Source organism: Sturnira hondurensis, unplaced genomic scaffold (assembly GCF_014824575.4).
Source record: "Sturnira hondurensis isolate 20B ecotype Veracruz unplaced genomic scaffold, ASM1482457v3 Scaffold0022566, whole genome shotgun sequence".
Classification (NCBI taxonomy): Eukaryota; Metazoa; Chordata; class Mammalia; order Chiroptera; family Phyllostomidae; genus Sturnira; species Sturnira hondurensis.
Genome location: NW_028095197.1, coordinates 4222193 through 4241922, shown reverse-complemented (window position 1 = coordinate 4241922; position 19730 = coordinate 4222193). Strand labels below are relative to the sequence as shown.

General features: G+C 38.7%; 1 pseudogene; it reads left to right on the top strand.

Moving 5' to 3' along the window:
- Positions 1-16121: 16121 nt before the first annotated feature.
- LOC118979838 (keratin, type I cytoskeletal 18-like) lies at positions 16122-18009 on the top strand (annotated as a pseudogene).
- The last annotated feature ends 1721 nt before the right edge of the window (positions 18010-19730 follow it).

Genomic DNA, 19730 nt, shown 5'->3' with positions numbered 1-19730 from the left:
TTCAGGTTTTTGATGCATATTTTAACATTGCTTATTTTTCCTGTTTAAAAGAAGCACATGCTCATTCATTATAGAGAATTTGTACTTAAAAGGTACAAAGAAAAAATAAAACCACCTGTAATCCCACCAAATCATTAACATTTTGATATTGTTTCTTTTCAGTCTGTGCTTGTTTAGTGACTCCATTCAGATTATCAAGAGGTTGTCCTTCCTCTCTACCAAGGAACCTCTAAACCTTCTTGACATGACCAAGAGGTCAGCCGCCTTTGTTTACCAGGTCTTCATGGAGAGAATACCAGAGCTTTTAACCATCAGCTAAAGGGCTCCTCCAGGGTGAGAGCTGACTCTGCTGAAGCCGCATTCAGTAAACCCAGAGCCTGGCCAGCCCACATGGCAGACTCTGAAGGTAGCAAGGCAGAGCCCTCAGTCAAATAGGAGAGTCTGATGGTCTACAACATCCACCTCCACAGGAAACACAAGTGTCTCTACCATGGTCATTGCCATTTGGGTGGATGTTTCTCTGGAGAAGGACTCAGAAGGAAAGAAAACCACTTTCTTGGTGATGCCGTGCAGGGCATGGAACTGCCTGGCCTTCCTTTGCTGTCACGCCATCCTTCCTATTGACCTGCCGGCCATGAGGGACACTGGGTTTCTGTCCAGGATGTCCATGTGCTGAAGTGGTTGGGTCAGGAAGGGGCTGACATCAGCCACACGTTGGGCCTCAAACCAGCCTTTTCCTAGCACAGTCACAACCCTGGTTTGGGGCTCAGTCCCACCATCAGCCAGTCCGAGCACAGCCTTATTTGCACCAGGATATCACTGGAGTTCTGCAGTAGAAATACCAGCTCCCTGAAAATCAGATTATGCCGTGAGCGACTACATCACTGGAATGAAAGATGGACGTTTTTCCTTTGCCTGGTAAATATCACTGACTCCTGGTTTTCAGTGCACCGTAGCATCAACGAGTTTCTTCCATTCTCCATTTTAACTGATGTGATTCACACGGATTGTTGAAGCAGAGTTACTGTAAATTGTTTTTCGCCTATTAAAAAGCAGCATCAAAGGCCACATTATAATTAGATAGCAATTTTTAAATCACCAAAAACCAAGCAATGAGTGGTTGTCATTGTCAGCACCTTCGCTTCATCATGGTGCTCAGTCACAGCTAACTGACGATGGTATAACATCCCCACTGTGCAATCATTCATTCCTAGGAGATAAACACTCAGAACATAAACAATTGTACCTACATAAATACTGAACAAAAAATTAACTACATTTTGAAATACATTACAAATTAAAAACAAGAGATGATATTAAAAATATATGTATATACACTTACCTATATGTATAAAAATATATATGGGTACATTTTTGTACATGCATATGAATATACAAGCTCCAATTTTTCTTTCTACTTCTCAGGGAATATTTATAGGTGCTCATTTTTTAGCACTATTGGCCAAAGTGGCTAAAGAATATATTTTTTGCCTGTAAATAAGTGACAACTGCACATGAACATTACTGACATAGAGAGAAGAGAGTAAGTATATAGAGAACATTTAAACCATTCCTGAAAACAGCAACCAACACCCATGAATAAATAAATAAAATATATACAAAGCTGAGGTACAATCACTGATTTCATACCTAGAAGTTCTATTGAAGAAGAAAATAGGGAGAAAAAAACTTTTTTTGTTCAGGAAAATCAGGATGCTTCAAGAAATATGTGAAAGGAAGAGGGGAAGTCTGGACAAAGCATTGGTGGGATGAGATTCCTGACGTGCGAGAGCGTGGGTGAAGACTTGGTCTTGTGAGTGAAAAACCACATGAAAGCCTAATGCAAACACCAGATGGCCTGAGAAGGAGAGAATCATTTTATAAGTCTTAGGAAGAGACAGAACATTTGCAGAATGCTTACATGCCATAAGCTTTCTAGAATATTGAGGAAAAATCAAGCTTCAATCTGTATTTTCTCTTTATAGAGTTCCTTACAATAATACTGCTTCTGATCAATTCTTTCAGAAGGAATAGATGTAGATTTGTTATCCAAGAAAGTTAGAAAGATTCCCTTGGTGTCTTTCCCCTTTTGAAGGAAATACTTATCTTGGGAATAAAAGGGCACAGGCATCATGGTATGTGACTTATCAATAACTGGGCAGGAAACTTGCAGTTGCACAATAGGGATGGACAACGTGACAAGTGTCTTTTTGGGAAATAGTTGGGAACAAGGTTGAAAATTCCAACTCAATTTTTTTCTACCATAAACTTAAAATGTAAATCTTTCCTCTTAGTGCTATTTTTCCTTCATCTTTGGTCCCCACTGAAGATGCCTATCCCATTATCCTAAGAGGTTCTTGAAAATTATTCCCTGAATCATTGCTCTTTCCATCTGGTTCTGTCCCTCCTCTTTCTCTCCCCAGCAGAGTCCATCCAAGATGGCAACCTGCCCTGGATTTTGCTGGCCCTCCAGAAAGGACAGTTCCACAGACACACATGGACTCATCAAACTTCTGGGAGTTTTTCTGAAATGTTTACACTATAGACACCGGGAGCACACTGACTTTCCCCCTTCAAGTGTTTGGCTTTTTGTTTTCCTGTTTGGTGGCTGCTGCCTCCTTCTCACTCCCTGACTTGGGTCAAGATGAATGAGTTTTCCTCCATCTGAATCTGAGGTTTGGAACCCCAATCCATGACATCTGGGCTACTCCTTTGGAGTTTTCAGAAGCTTATTAACTTGGATATGACTTTGGTCTTCTACAGTTCTGTATCCTCATGAGCTGTAAGCGTCCTCTGAAAGCCTTTTCATGTGCTAATAGCCACCTCATTGTACTTCTTCTGTATACACTTTGCAGATAGGAGATCAAATGCAGAAACTGTGGACAAATTTTACCAAGCAGAGAAGAGAATTTGTTATATAGGAATTAATGATGCATCTGCTCATTTTATTCTATAGAACATGTCTTCCTACATGGGACTTCTCTGCATTCTTCAAAGACATCTCAAGAGGACTTTCAGCCCTTGGTCTTGGTTTAGATATAGGACAGCTGAGAGAGTGGTATGAGGAACCAGTTTCCAATATGGCAGGATCTGGAGGTTTGGAGAGGTGTTCCTCACCTATCACAGTCCTTAAAATGATATTAATATAGATTTTTCTTTTAACATTATAGTGAAAATATATTCCAAATAGTATATTTCAAGTCTAAAATTGGGATCTAGGGTATGACATGAAAAGACAGAATATGTTATGCTAAAAAATGCTCAATGAATGTCTTTATTCTTAAAATATTTAAAAAACCCTTCAAGTGGAATCCTTCACAATGGTATCAGTCATTCTGAAGTCAATGTAAATTAGTTTTATTATAAAATCACTTTGCTTTCAAATAGTTGCAATAAGGGAAAGACTATTTGTTTTAAAATGATGAGAAGGTAATCCTGAGGCATGGAGCTTTGTCCCTAGTAGGCTTGACCTGGCAGAGAATATGGACATCTGGGCGTATACAATGGTTGGGAGGTCAGGTCAAAGGATTTGCCAGTATGGGAAGATGGCACCTTCACTCCTACAGACCACACTCTCCAGAGAGCAGAAAAAGCAGTCACCGCGGTGCTTCTGAGGTACCAGCGGAGGTGCTCAGGGTAAGGCCCTGTGTCTTCCTCCTCCATGGGCTTGGCCAAAAGCACCAACCTCTGAAGAGTCTCAGTGCTTCAGACTTCCCGGTTGGGAGTGACTGCCTGTTGCGGACAGAAGCTGAAAACAAACAACATGAAAACAAACCAAAGAGCCCACTTACCGAGGGAGCTAGACAACTAGCCACCACCCCACAAACCAATAGCAGCTTAACAGACTTCTTAAAATCACTCTTTGGGGGGTAGAGGGTGGGTTATTTAATAAAGTTAAAAACACAATGCAGTTTTACAAGGCATTTTTTCTTCAACGGTGTCGTTTACTGTTTAGCTTAAGGGAGAAAAGTCTTTTATACTCTTGCCAAAAAGAGAAGCAGGGGGAGGACTACGAAGGAATGTTGTATTTGGGATTCTGCTCTGGATAACCCGAAGTGAAAGGGTTGGCAGAATGATATAGAAATGATGGCAGAGAGTCCTGCTGGCCCCATATTGGACTCTATCTCGAAAAAGCTGTTTATTAGATTACACAGGGCTCTTAAAAATTCAAAGACCTCTTACTTTGACAAAACATTTTTCCATCATCTGGTTAGGATTCCTGGGCCAGTTAGCTCAGATCGGCTATTTCCTCCCCATGTGTTCTGCAATCCATGGGAGGAGAGGGTCATTATTTTTCAGGAGTCAGGAATGAGATGCAATTATGGGGCCTGTGCACAGGATGGATGATATCCTCCCCCAGGGCGGCCAGCCAGCATAGAAAGCTGCTTGTCTGCATTCAGGGGTCGCTGATTGAATTTAGCCTGAAATATCCTATAAGGGGCGTATCAGCCAGCTCTTCTCATCTGTTTATTTAGAAAGAAGCCATTGTGTGATGTGGTTATTCCAACGAGGCCCGCAGAGCAAGTGCTGCCTCTGACGTGATGAATTGGCAGTGTGCACGTGTCCGCACGCACCGCGTCCCAGAGGCCCACCTGTCTGGCTCAGACGGGGCCGTCTCTGAAAATCAAGCAAACAGATTCGAAGCTGGCGAAAGAATTTGCTGTCTTCGGTCTTAAGCCATCATATTTTAGGGGGGGGCACAGTTTATACTCAGAAATCCAGTGTGGTGGAATGCTGGAATAACAGCAATTTTTGGTAATTTGCCTGGGTTTGCATTTGTGCTTTCTTTGGCCTAATCTGCTTAATTGAGACCTGAACTCTGGCTGGCTGCCAACATCCACAGAGCATGTGGGCACCAGATTGATTTACCTCTATTTCTGTCGACTGAAAAATGACATTCCTCCCACTCTGCTAGCCTCTCTCCCTGGGGGAAGTCAGATATTGAAACAACGTGCCTGAAAGTAAATTAAAACTTGAAATAAATAAAGACAGGGAGTGAAAGTATCTATTTTCACACTTATCCCTAATTCTCCAAAGATTGAGATGTGTTAACAAATATCCCATTGAAAAAGGAAATCAATAGCGAGCAAGAACTGCTTGTTACCGACCAGAAGAGGGTTTGCTGTGAAAGAAGCACTCAAGCACACATTGACATACCTGCCGAGCAGCCTCAGTGTTCAGGCAGCAATAGCGACCGCAGAGGGGAGTCCTTCAACCTCACTTAACTCCAGAAAAGAAGAGATGGAGTGTCCCACGAGACAGCACAAAAGATCTATTTTAGAGATGCAAGCGAGGTGCTCAGTGAGGAGGTTCATTTTGTTCTGGAAGTTGGGGAAGGAATATTTGTGAAGAAGGACCCTTCTGAGCGGAAGCTTTCCCCCTTGGGCAGCAGCCACAGACACCTACACAGCACAGGTAGCGCCAAGCAGAACACTGCGTCCACTTCCCAGAGGGTCAGAACACACTTGTGCGTTTGTACACATGTGTATATGTGTGTGCATGCATGTCCATTTATACATACAGAAAGAAACCATTGGGGGGTTTAATACTATCTTTAAAATTGTATGTCTTTTAAATTGTTGAGGCATTGTGATAAAAAATATTTACCAGTGGAAATACATATATATATATATATATTCAATGATTTTGTATAAGTTAACTGTACTTAAATATATGTACTATGAATTATCTGCATTTAAATATATATTATATATACATATATAGGACACTATTGGTCAGGTTTATATATTTTTATTGACAGAATACACATAATATTTTAGTGTCTATGGCTATAGGCATAAGGGAAACTATTAACTTTCTGTTTACGTTACATTTAGCATATTTTTTCTTTCAGCAACACTACTACAAGTGTAATCAGCTTTACTTTCAAATAATGTGGCTGGAAACGCAGGTGGAGTGTTCATGTTTCTTGACTTATGCAGAGGTGATATTGTTTGATTTGCATTACATAGTTTACCTGATTGCTCAGCAAGAAATCCCCGCTGGCCTGCGGAAGAGCCTCCTCAAGCTGCGAGCCAGGCAAGAGCCACCTGAGTTTCTCAGCCTGGGACACCGCCGTTTGCTGAGAGAACAGTCTGCCCCGAGGTTAACGCTTCATATGTGTGCTTTATGTTTAAGCCTGAAACAGTAACGCAGAAAGGAGATAATGAAACTCAGCGAAAATTAATAACATAGAAAACAATGATATAAATAAATTTATACATAAGTGTGAATTATCTATTTCTACTTGCTGTTTTGGTTAGTGTTGGCATGATATATCTTTTTTTCCATTCATTTTCCTTTAATTAATGTACCTCTAGATTTGCATAAATAAGATATATGTATTAAATTGTACTGCATTGTATATCACATTGTATTTTATATGCAGAATAAACTTGGGTCTATTTACAGATAAACTATGATATCATAAGGAGACATGAGAAAGACAAATGTAGGCTAGTTGAAAAGATAATAAGATAAACCTCTCGTAAAAATGAACAAAAATGTTATTTAAGAAAAAGAATAGAAGATCGGACTTCTACTCTCAGCCAGGATAGAGGATTAGGAATAGGATCTACACAATGACCTGAAACCACAAACACACACAACAGAAAAAATACATGAAAACATGGTTTTCAAGACCCTGAAATGCAAGGCAGTGACCCCCGAGAAACAGGCAAAATCAGATAAGACCTAAGATTTCTGCCTTGCATGAAATTCCAGTCCACAGTGAGGATAGAGAGCGGAGGAGAGTACCCAGACTGAGGAGCCAAGGCTGAAACCCTGGAGGGACTGAGGTGGCTGAAGCTGGCCAGACAGCATACCAGGGAGGGGAGCTGCAGAGAGAAAGAGCTCCAGGGGTGTATTTGTAGAGGTTCCCCTTCATGCGTTCAGCAGAGGAGAGAGCAGTGCACGACCGTGCGACTACTTGAGTTTGGGGTGGGACCTTTCCAAAAGTCTCACGAAGAACCCTTTTCTGCCTGTTTCCACCACCATACAGGAAAACATCATAATTCATCCAGCACTGGAGAGAATATTCAGAAATGGGGTAATTAGTACCAGACTAAACACTGCTGTGGTCCCTCCTAACAAATCTTACAACCAAGTTCTAAAAGGATCAAAATGTCTCTGAGTAACCCAACAGCATCCCAGAGAGAAGGTGAAGAATATTTAAAAGAATGCTGAAAAAAATATCCAGCACCCCAAAAGCTAAAATTCACCATGTCTTACATCCAATAAAAATGAACAGGAATGCGAAGAAGCAAGAAAATGAAAAACATAATGAGAAAAATTAGTCAAAAGATTGTACATTGCAAAAAAAAAAAAAAGATTGGGTGAACTTAGCAAGAGTCACCATCTGAGGACAAAGAGAAAAAAATGACAAACCGAAACAAAAATGAAAGGAACAAAGGGAACACTTGAGATCACATCAAGTGGCCCAACATACACATAACTGAAGTTTCTAAAGCAGTTGGGGAGAGTTTGAAGAAATACTGTCTAAAATTTTTCCAAATAAATAAAAATCTATAAACTCACAGATCCAAGAATCTCAACGAACCTTAAGCAAAACAAACCTGAAGAAAACCACACAAAATAGCAAGTAAAATAGCTCATAAAAGAGGCGAAAAAGTAGATTCTGAAAACATATTTTCATTGAAAATAATATAAGCAAAAAGACAGTGGTGTCAATCTGGTCTGTCAACACTAATACTTTTTAAAATGAAGAAAATAATTTTAAATACACAAAAGCTAAAAATTACTACCAGCGCCTTCAGTCAGAAGGAAAATGATAGACATATAAATATACCAAAGAATAAAGAGCACCATAAATTATAGCTATGTGTATTAACATATACCATTTATCTTATTATTTAAATTTCATTAAAATGCCATCAACTATTTCAACAAAAAAATTACAAAATCATGTGGGGTATGTTGGTAGAAGTAAAATGCATGACAGCAGTTATGGGAGGGGAGAAGTGGAAGCACACCGTGATACAGTTCTTCTATTACCTGTAAAGTAACATACTGTTGCCAAAATGTAGACTGTGTAAGTTAAAGATGCACACTGTAAACCCTAAAGCAACCACTAAAGCAGCAAAATAAAGTTATAGCCCTGGCTAGTGTAGCTCAGTGGATTGAGCGCAGGCCTGTGAACCACACAATCATGGTTCGATTCCCAGTGAGGGCACATGCCTGGGTTGCAGGCCAGTTCCCAGCAGGGGACCCATGAGAGGCAACCATACATTGATATTTCTCTCCTTCTCCCTTCCCTTCTTCCCTTCCCCTCTAAATATAAATAAATAAAATCCTTAAAAATAGTTATAACTGATAAGCTAACAGAAAAGATAAAGTGAAATAAAAAATACAAAAGAAAGCAAAAACATGAGGAAAAGGGGCACAAAAAATAGGAAAAATAGAAATCCAACAGCATAATAGTAGATTTTAATTTAACCCATATTAATAACCACACAAAATGAAAATGGTTTAAATGCCCTAATTAAAAAAGCAAAAATTGCCCTGGCTGGTGTAGCTCAGTGGATTGAGTGCGGTCCTGTGAACCAAAGAATCACAGTTCGATTCCCAGTCAGGGCAGGTGCCTGGGTTGCAGGCCAGTTCCCAGAAGGGCACGCATGAGAGACAACCATACATTGATATTTCTCTCCTTCCCTTCCTCTCTAAAGATAAATAAATAAAATCTTTAAAAAAACTCTTATATCTTTTAAAAAAAGCAAAAATTGCTAATTGTATAAAAAAAGGAGACCCAAGTATATTCTGTATATAAGATACAGCATTATATATAATACCATATAATATATATCTTATTTATGTAAGTAAAAACATACTTTGATTAAAGAAAGTAGATGGAAAAGATGTATCATGCTAACACTAACCAAAACTTCAAATAGAAATAGATAAGCCACAATTATAATTGGAGATGTCGATATCTCTCCTTCACTAATTAATAAAACAAGTAAATAGAAAATGAGTAATGAAATAGAAGACTTGAACAGCACCATCAACTAACTTGCCTTAATTGACATTTACAGACCAATCACCCAGCACTAGCAGAAAATACATTCTTTTAGGTGTTTAGGGAACAATCACCAAGATAGACCATATTGTGGGTCATAAATCAAGTCTCAACATGAAGAGATGCAGTCATATAAAATCTTACTCTGACTACAAGGGAATCAAATTAAAAATGAGTACTAAAAGTTTCTGTGGGGAAAATGATAGAAATAAGAACATAACTTCCTGTCCTTTTGAAATGTAAAGGGTAATAAGGCATGATCCATGGAAGACATAACTGATCAGCTGAACTTTATTAAAATTAAACATTTTTCCTATGTGAAACACACTGTCAAGAGAATAAAAACACAAGCCACTGACTGGGAGAAAGTATTTGTAAAAGACATAAATAACTGTTATCCAAAATACACAAAGAACTCTTAAAACCCAACCATGAGAAAACAGATCACCCAATTAAAAAATGAACCAAAGACCTTAAGGGACACCTCACTAAAGTAGGTACACAAATGGCAAATAAGAGTATGAAAAGATGCTCCACATCATATGTCATAAGAGAAATACAAATTAAAACAGCCACGAGGTACCACAACACACCTATTACAACAGCCAAACCCCAGGACACTGGAAGCGCCGAATGCTGGTGAGTATGTGGAGCCAGCGGAACTCCAGTTCATTGCTGGTGGGAGCGCACAAGGGTACAGCCACTTTGGAAGACAGGCAGTTGCTCACAAAACTAAACACATTCTTACCATGTGATCTAGTAATCATGCTCCTTGGTATCTACTCAGAAGAGCCCCAAACTTATGTCTACACAAAAACCTACACACAGATGTTTATAGCAGCTTTACTCACGATCGCCAAAATTGGAGGCAACCATGATGTTCTCATGCAGGTGACTGGATAAATAAAACTGTGGTACATTTAGACAATGAAATACTATTCAATGCTAAAAAGAAATTAGCTATCAAGCCACGTGACTTACGGAGGAGTCTTCAATACACATCACTAAGTGAAAGAAGCTAATCTGAAAAGGCTATACACTCTATGATTGCAACTATGGCATTCTGGAAAAGGTATAACTAAGGAGATAATAAAAAGATCAGTGACTGCCAGGGGCAAGGGGCAGGGAGGGATGAATAGGTAGGACACAGATTTTTAGGGTATGAAACTACTCTTGATAAATTATCATGGTGGGTACCTGCCATGTATCTCTCTAAACCAACCGACTATACATACAATACCAAGAATGAACCCTAATGTAAATGATGGACATTGATAATAATGATGTGTAAGTGTAGGCTCATCAACTGTAACAAATGTTCCCCTCCAGTGCCAGACACTGATAACAGGGGAGGCTATGCGTGTGTGGGGGAAGGGGCACGTGACAATTGTATCTTTCTCTCAAATCTGCTGTGAACTGCTCTAAAAATAAAAGAAAGTAAAAAAGTAAGTAATGAGTTATTAGAAAAATTTCAAACCAGCAAATATATAAATTTAAATTTAAAAACTTTCTAGAAAAATAAACTAGTCTTCCTAGAAATGGAATAGCTATTTAAAGAATGAAAAATTTAAAAAACTTTCTTCAAAAGTTGTTAAGATTAAATGGGCTTATAATTAAATTAGTCAAGCATTCAAGAAACAGATCATTCTAATAGACATATACCATTTCTATAGGAAGAAGAGCCTTCCTGCAATTCATTTCAAGAGCACTGTGCAATGCCAATACCAGCAAGATAAGGACAGTACAAGAAAGCCTAGTATAAGCCAATTACACTAAATCTATTACTATTTGTAACAGATATCATGATCAAGTAAACCCAGAAAAAATAAATGCATATATGAAAATGTGATTTATGACAGAATTCAGTGTGGAAAAGGATGGGCTTCTCAATAAATAACATCTATAAAGTTAACCCCAAATTTGACTTTGAAAGTTAACATTTGAACACTAATCAAAGTAAAGAAAAATTATAGTAAAAGAAAGCAGATCTGTGGTTTACTGGGGCTGGGTGAGGGTGGTCATTAATTGCAAACGAGCTCAAGAAAACTGTGGTGATTAAGAGGTTATAAATTCTGTCTGACATGTTGCTTGCATACATTTAAACAAAACTTATTGAATTGTATACTTTAAAAGGATAAATTTTATTGTATATAAAACCTCAATAAACCTATTTAAAAATACTAACCAAAATGATAAATCTCCTTAACAAATTAAAAGAAAAAATATATATTCATCTTAATAAAGATGTAATAGAATCAAACTGATAAAATTGAACATCTCTTATAACAAAATCTCTTAAACTAGAAATAGGTGCAGATTTCTTAACCTCACAATGGATATCTACAAAACAACTAAAACAAACATACTTGATTAAGAAAAGCCAAAGTAAAATTATTAAACACAAAAACCCCAAAGTTCAGATTATTGTAAATATTGGAGATCTTAAAAGAGTGTAGCAGGGCAAAGAAAAGAATAAAATCTGTAAAGACTGTAAAAGAAAAAATAAAACTCTCATTATCTGCATAGGACATGTTTATATAGAAATCTCAACAGAAACCACAGATAAACTCTTAGAAATACTAAACTTCGATGAAGATGATCATGAAATTTTATCAAATGAAGCCATAAAATAAATTAATAATAACATAAATCATATATATAGGTGAAACATACGGAAATATAGCAAATTACCCAAATTGATCTATGAATCAATAAAATTTCAGTCTTTTTTTTTTGGTACATGATAAGTTAATTGCAAAATACATGTGGAAACACTCAAAGACAAGAATATTCAAAACATCCCTAAATAAAAAGGAAGGCTGGCAGGGAGAAGGATATTTGAGTAACTACTATAAAATTTTAGAATTGAAATAGTGGGGTAGCTTTGGAGATAAAAAAACATGCACATATTAGAATTTCAGACTTCTGGCCAAAATGTAGGCACAGAAGTGCCTCCTCATACAACCAAAAGAAAGATAACAAAAATTTAAACACAAAACAACCAGAACTGACAGAAAATCAAAATGTATGAAAGTCGAACAATCAAGGAGTTAAAGAAGAAACATTCAACCAGACTGGTAGGAGGGGCAGAGACAGACAGCCAGGCAGAAAGGACTCTCAACAAGGTGGTCGTTGATAGGCCAGGTGAGGTGGGCGGTCCCACATTTTTGTGCAGATGTGACAGGCACACCAAGAAAAAAAATGGCTCAAATGAAAGAACAGATCAGAGCTCCAGAAAATATACAACTAAGTGACAAAGAGATAGCTAGTCTATCAGATGCAGAGTTCAAAACACTGGTAATCAGTGTGCTCACAGAACTGGTTGAGTATGGTCACAAAATAGAGGAAAAAGTGAAGGCTACGAAAAGTGAAATAAAGGAAAATGTACAGGTAACCAACAGTGATGGGAGGGAAACCAGGACTCAAAGCAATGGCTTGGACCAGAAGGAAGACACATTCAACCAGAATAGAAATGATAGAAACAAAAATTCAAAAAAATGAGAAGAGGCTTAGGAACCTCCAGGACAACTTTAAATGTTCCAACATCTGAATCATAGGGGTGTCAGAAGGAGAAGAGGAAGAGTAAGAAACTGAAAACTTATTTGAAAAAATAGTGAAGGAGAATTTCCCCAATCTGGCAAAGTAAATAGACTTCCAGGAAGTTCAGGAAGCTCAGAGAGTCCCAGAGAAGTTGGACCCAGAGAAGTTGGACCCAAGGAAGCACACACAAAGGCACATCATAATTACATTACCCAAGATTAAAGATAAAGAGAGACTCTTCAAAGCAGCGAGAGAAAAGGAGATAGTTACTTGTGGGGGCACCTTTGCTCGCAAAGTCCTCCCACCCCTGTCCACCACGGATGAAAGTGAAACTACCAAGACATGATCTGCTTGAGAAGGAAAGGTGGCCAACCCCTCAAAGGGTAAAGGCCAAGAGCCCCTTCCTCAAGGGGCTTTTATTGGGTTTGTTTGAGCAAGAATACAGGTAAGGATCAAACAATAGATAGCATTCAAAGAACCATGAGGGCTTATTCTCAGTCAGGGTCAGATAGCTAATAAGCCATAGTACTTTGAGGAACATATTTCTTGCTAGTACTCTTATCATTTAAATGAGAGCATTCTAAACAAAGCAGGTTTCACAGGATTTTTACATGTTCTTTCTTATGCCTGATTTACCCCAGATACCTGCCCTTTCCAGCACAGGGCTGCATCGCCTTCCCCATCATAGGTTTTTAGGCTTAAGTGGATTAGAACCAGGAAGCACTTCTCCCAGAGGGAAATGGAGACTCGGGCTATGTCAGAATAGCCGGGGGGGACTAGGGTCCATTGCTCCCTCTTTGTCGCAGCCCCCACCCTGAATCCTTCCATCATGGCCTCCCAAGTGATCACGTTTGGCCTAGGTTGCCCCTCTCTGAGGGGTCGTACCCACCATGGACATCAACCATGCTTTGGGGGCAGGGGAAGAAGCAGAAGCAGCGCTTGCTGCCAGAGACAAGCTTTGTCCCCTGTGACTCACATTTCACTTAGCCATGGGAGGCAGTTACAATTCCTGAAACCAGGCAGGGCGGTTCCCAACAGTTACCTACAAAGGAGTTCTCATAAGATTATCAGATGATTGCTCAAAAGAAGCCTTGCAGGTAAGAAGAGGCTAGAAAGAAGTATTCTAAGTCATAAGAGGCAAGGACTTACATCCAAGATTACTTTATCTAGCAAAGCTATCATTTAGAACGGAAGGGTAGATAAACTGATTCCAAGATAAGGTCAAGTTAAAGGAGCTCATCATCACCAAGGCCTTATTATATGAAATGTTAAACGGACTTATCTAAGAAAAAGAAGATAAAAACTAAGCTCAGTAAAATGACAACAAACTCCAGCTATCAACAACTGAACCTAAAAAAAAAACAAAACCAAACTAAGCAAACAAGTACAACAGGAACAGCATCACAGAAATGAAGATCACATGGAGGGTTCTCATTGGGGAAGGGGAGAAAGGGATTAGGGAAAGGTACAGGGGCACCTTGAGTAGCATAAATGGTAGGTAGAAAATAGACAGGGGGAGGTTAAGTATAGCACAGCTAATGTAGAAGCCGAAGAAATTGTATGTACACCCCATGGACATGAACTAAGGCAGGGGGAATGAAGGTGGGAGGTGGTGTGCAGGGTGGAGGGGAATAAGAGGGGAAATGGGACAACTGTAGCAGCATAATCAATAAAATATATGTGAAAAACAAAAAATAAATAAATAAAATTTTAAAATAAAATAAAATTTGATTTATGACAGAGTCAGCATTACTGTTCAGTGAGAAATAGTATTGATGCAACTGGCTTAATTAATATGGAAAAATTAAACTGGACTCTGCCTCAAAGTATACAAAAAAGTCAGCTCTAGGTATTTGAAAACCTGATTTTGAAAGGTAGAACTATGATAACTTTAGAAGACAATGTAAAGAAAATAAATTATTTATCAACAAAATGCAAATGTCATAAGCCATTATAAAAAGATTGATGTATTATTAGATAGACCATATTTTAAAATATTTATTAATTAATCAGAAAATGAGAAAATGACAAGAGAAGTCTGAAATTGGGAGAGGACATACATTGCACATATTACTGAGAAAGACCTAATATCCAGGATATATAATGAATCTATGTGAATTAATAACAGGCAAAGACAGGAAAATGGGGAGAGACATAAATAAGTATTTCAAAGAAAAGGCAACATGAATGGCCCATAAGTAAACAGCAGTGTATGACCTCATTCCTAAGGAAAATAAAAATTAAAGTCTAATGAGATATAATTCCTCACACCCCAGATTAACAAACATTTAAAAAGTCAGGCAATACCAGGTGACGAGGAGGACATGGAGCAATGGGAATGCTCATGCAGTGCAGAGGGTAATATAACTGGGTTCAACCACTTTAAACATAGTTCAAATACCGTTTTCATATTGGGTGTGTGTGTGTGAATATTCAAATGCCTTATGGTCCTATATATAAAAGTATATATATATGAACTCTATGCATGTATATGCCAATGATGCAGCAATTCTAATAAGTAGATATATAGACAGATATATAGAAGATATAGATGTGCCAGAGAACATCATGTACACACTAAAAATGTTCACAGAAGCTTTATTCAAAATAACAAAAGCTGGGAACAATGCAAATGCCCATAAACAATAGATTTCATAATTTAATTGAAATGTATTCATATAATAGACTATCAACAAAATTTTATCATATAAAAATAGAAGTTAACGAACCTCAGATCACACATCAACATAAGATTAAGACAAAGGAACATATTGGCAAAGAATTTATTTCCATGATATTATTTATATCAGATTCAAAAAAAAGATGAAACTAAACAATTTTCTTAAAATGAAGATTAGTACAGACTTTAAGAGTGGTTGCCTCTTGGAGGTGCAAGAGGAAATGGAGTCAGAAAGAGGTAACTAAGGCAAGCGTCAGCAAATGTTTTTCATAATAGGCCAGAAAATGTGGTTTTCTTGTTGGTTTTTTTTGTTGCAAATACTTAACTCCACCATTTTAATAAGAAAACAGCATTGACATTATGCAAAAAATGAACATGGCTGTGTTTTAGTAAAACTTTATTTATGAAGTCAGACAACTGCCTAGATTTGACCTTTGGTTCCTGATCCAATATGTTAGCTGTAGATTTATGGGAGTTCAATAATTATTATCAGATGTATATATATATAAATACATACATATATACATTTATGTGTTCTCTATTATGCATGCTATATTTCATAGTAAAAATTCTTTAAAAAATAAGCTAGATATATGGTATTTAAAAAAATTTTTTTTTCTAAACAGTCTAGCCAAAGGCTACCATGTTGTCTTCTTCGATAGAGTTTAGGGGTAAAAGACACCACTTTTAAAAAGCAGAGAAGATAAGAGTCATTAACCTGGCACTCAGATTTGAACCTGAGTCTTGGCTTCTCACCTTCCTCCCTGAACAACATGAGCTTCAGCACCTACTCCAGCTTCTCCACAAAACACTAGACCCCTGGGTTCTGTGCAGTCATCCAGCCAATTGGTCCAGCCAGCCAGCAGCATGGCCAGCATCTATGAATATGGATGGTGGGGCTTGGAATCCAGATCTCTGTGTCCCACTCCACCAGCAGGTGGGACAGCTGGGGGTCCAGGGGCCTGGTTGTGCAGATTGCTGGGGGTTTGGCAGGCATAGAGGGCATCCAGACCGAGAAGGATGTAATACCTGAATGACCACTTGGTCTCCTACCTGAAGAAGGAAAAAGCCTGGAAGCTGATTTTTGTAGCCTAGAGAGCAAAATCTGAGAGAACCTGGAGAAGAAGGGACCCAAGGTCAGAGACTGCAGACATTATTTCAAGACCATCCAGGACCCGAGGGCTCAGATTTTTGCAAGTTCTATGGACACTGCCCATGTTGTTCTGCACATCAGCAATGCCCTTCTTGCTGCTGATGACTTCAGTCAGGTACGAAATGGAGCTGGTTATGTACCAGTCTGTGCACAGTGACATCAATGGGCTTCAAAAGGCAATTCCACTGCTGGGATTACATTCTAAGAACCCTGAAACACCAATCCAAAAGAACCTATGCATCCTAATGTTCATAGCAGCAAATTTTACAATAGTCAAATGCTGGAAGCAACCTAAGTGTCCATCAGTAAATGGATGAATCAAAGAACTATGGTACAGTTACAAGATGGAATACTACACAGCAGAAAGAAAGAAGGAGCTCCTACCCTTTGCAACAGCATGGGTGGAACTGGAGAGAGCATTATGCTAAGTGAAATAAGCCAGGTGATAAAACACAAATATCATATGATCTCACCTGTAAGTAGAACCTAATCAACAAAACAAATAAGCAAGCAAAATATAACCAAATACATTGAAATTAAGAACAAACTGACAGTAACCAGAGGGGAGATGGGAGGGGATAATGGGGCAGAAAAACAGAAAGGGTTTTCAGGAACAACTATAAAGGACACATAGACAAAACCAAGGGGATAAAGGGTAGGAGGTGGGGATGGCTGGTGTGGGTGGGAGTGGTGGGGGGAAATGGAAACAACTGTACTTGAACAATAATAAAAAAATAAAATAAAACACATAATCCTTAGGTCATGAACCAGAATCATCACTACTTAAAAAAAACTCAGTGATGACACCAATATCACTCGGATGCAGCTGAAGACAGATTGAGGCTCTAAGGAGGAGGTGGTCTTCATGAAGAAGAATCACGAGGAGGAAGTAAATGGTGTACAAATCAGATTGCTGGAAAAATAAATGGATAAGGTGACATTGTTTAAAAAGATTACCAACTCTGGATTGAGCGCAGAGTTGGACCTCGGTGACATCATGGCAGACATCCAGGCCCAGGATGACGAGCTGGCTCAGAACAGTACAGAGGATCTAGGCAAGTACTGGCTCCAGCAGACCAAGGAAAGCACCACAGCAGTCACCTTGCAAACCTCTGTGACAGGAGCTGCTGGGATGACATTCACAGAGCTGAGACATGTGGTCCAGTCCTTGGAGATCAACCTGGACTCGATGAGAAACCTGGTGGCCAGTTTGGAGAACAGCCTGAGGGAGTTGGAGACATGCTATGCTGTGCAGATGGAACAGCTCAACCACCTCCTGCCACACCTGGAGTCAGAGCTGGCCGAGACCTGGGCAGAGGGGCAGCATCAGGCCCAGTAATATGAGGCCCTACTGGATATCAAGTTCAAGCTGGGGACAGGATCATTACCTACCTGGAAAAATAAGATGACTTTGATCTTGATGACACCCTGGACAATAGCTGCTCCATGCAAACAATCCAAAAGACCACCACCTGTAGGATTTTAGACAGCAAAGTGGTTTCTGAGGTCAATGACACCAAAGTTCTGAGGCATGAAGGCAATAGAAATGGGGCACCCCTTGGAAAGGGCAGGGGGGCCAATAAAAATTTCAGAGATCACTGAACATTAAAAAAATAAAAAGCAGAGAAAATAGGAATAAAACCTAAACTTCATCCAGTACCTGATACATCGATGCCAGGTATTATTATTATTCTATTATTTCCCAGCCATCCTAAACCTTGGTAGTCACTCTCTGATGGAATTCTTTCATCTCTACACCCTGATTCACCTCTGTAGACAGAACCTGTCTTCCTTCTGCAAAGCAGCCGTCACCAGGTCATCATCTATGCCTCTAGGATACATTCAAATGGTGTCTGAAACTGGACTACTTGGTTCTACTGTTCATGGCCTCACTACACAGTATCCATGTCATTCTGCACAAGTTTCTTAAATTCTCTGGGTTTCAATTTCTTCATGTGTGAAATAGAAGCAGTATTTGTAATGTATACTAGGAGCAGTATTCGTAATGTGTATATATAGTATACTACCATATACTAGGGTTGTATGAGGATTACATACGTTAATACTTACCTACTTAAATAAGTGAAATCCTTAGATGTACAACATAGTGCTTAATGCAAAATTTTGAACAGTGCTTGTTACATAGTAAGCTACATATAAATTTTAGTTACTATTATTACCAACAACTTGATTGAGTTTGCTCTATTAACACTCCACATGTTCACATTGGTTCTTGTCACTATAGAGCTTGCCTTCCTTAGAAATGAAAAATTGTGTGGCAGCTACTTGTGATCTACTATAGAAGTGGATTTTAAACATCCAAAGATATAACTTTGGCTAGAATTTCATTTTCATGTATTTTACTTCTCTCTCCCTGCTCCCTTCATTTCTTATTTTTCTATTATTGTTCAGTATAATTAAGATAAAAACTACCCACATCTGTTATTTATCTTTTCATCCCAGGGCAAGGCAAATGTGTATAGTTCCCTCAAGATAACAGGAACCATATGGAGCCCATGGAATTATCAGTTTACAAATTCAAACTTTGGTGAAGATTGTCCACAAGCAGCCCAGGGATCTTGGGTGAAAGAGTTTGCATTGCAATGTTTACATTCAGCAAACAGAATGGTGTAAAACACGCTTGCAGCTGGTGTCGCATCAGAGTGAAGGAGCTTATAAGTGGTTCTGAGTGGTTCTCTAACTTTGCTGTACATTAGAATCGCTTTAGGTGCTTAAAAAAAAACCCTATTCTCATGTCACATCCCACACCAATTAAACTGGAGGTTGTTGGGTAAAACCAATGGTGTCAGTATATTTTTTAGGCAATTCCTATGTGCAGGGAAGTATGAGACATGTTAGAGACAACAGGAGCTCATGAAAAAATTTTTACATTATTTGGCCACCACAAGGGAAATGCTAAAAGACCAAAACACATCTTCACTTGGAGCCATTTTTGCATTCCCTTTAGATCATGAACATGTTTGGGTAAAAATTTTATCCAATGCAAATCCTAATTAGTAGCCCTGGAGTGTTGTCCCTCAATAACACCCTTCTCAAAAGCAATGAACACCGAGTGGATTGGGCCCAGAGGATTTAGGCTAATCTTGCTTAATGTGAGGCAGAAAGAGGGAAGGAGGAGGAGGAGGAGGAAAAAAAGAAGAAGAAAGAAGGAGGAGAGGAAGAAGGAGGTGGAGGAGGATGACAATGATGAGGAGAAGGAGAAGGAAGAGAAACTCAATCCATTCATTTAGTTTTTAAATCAGTTGCTATTCATTCAACAAGTTACATCCTAGGCTTAACACAAGCTCTGTGTCTGTTATGCT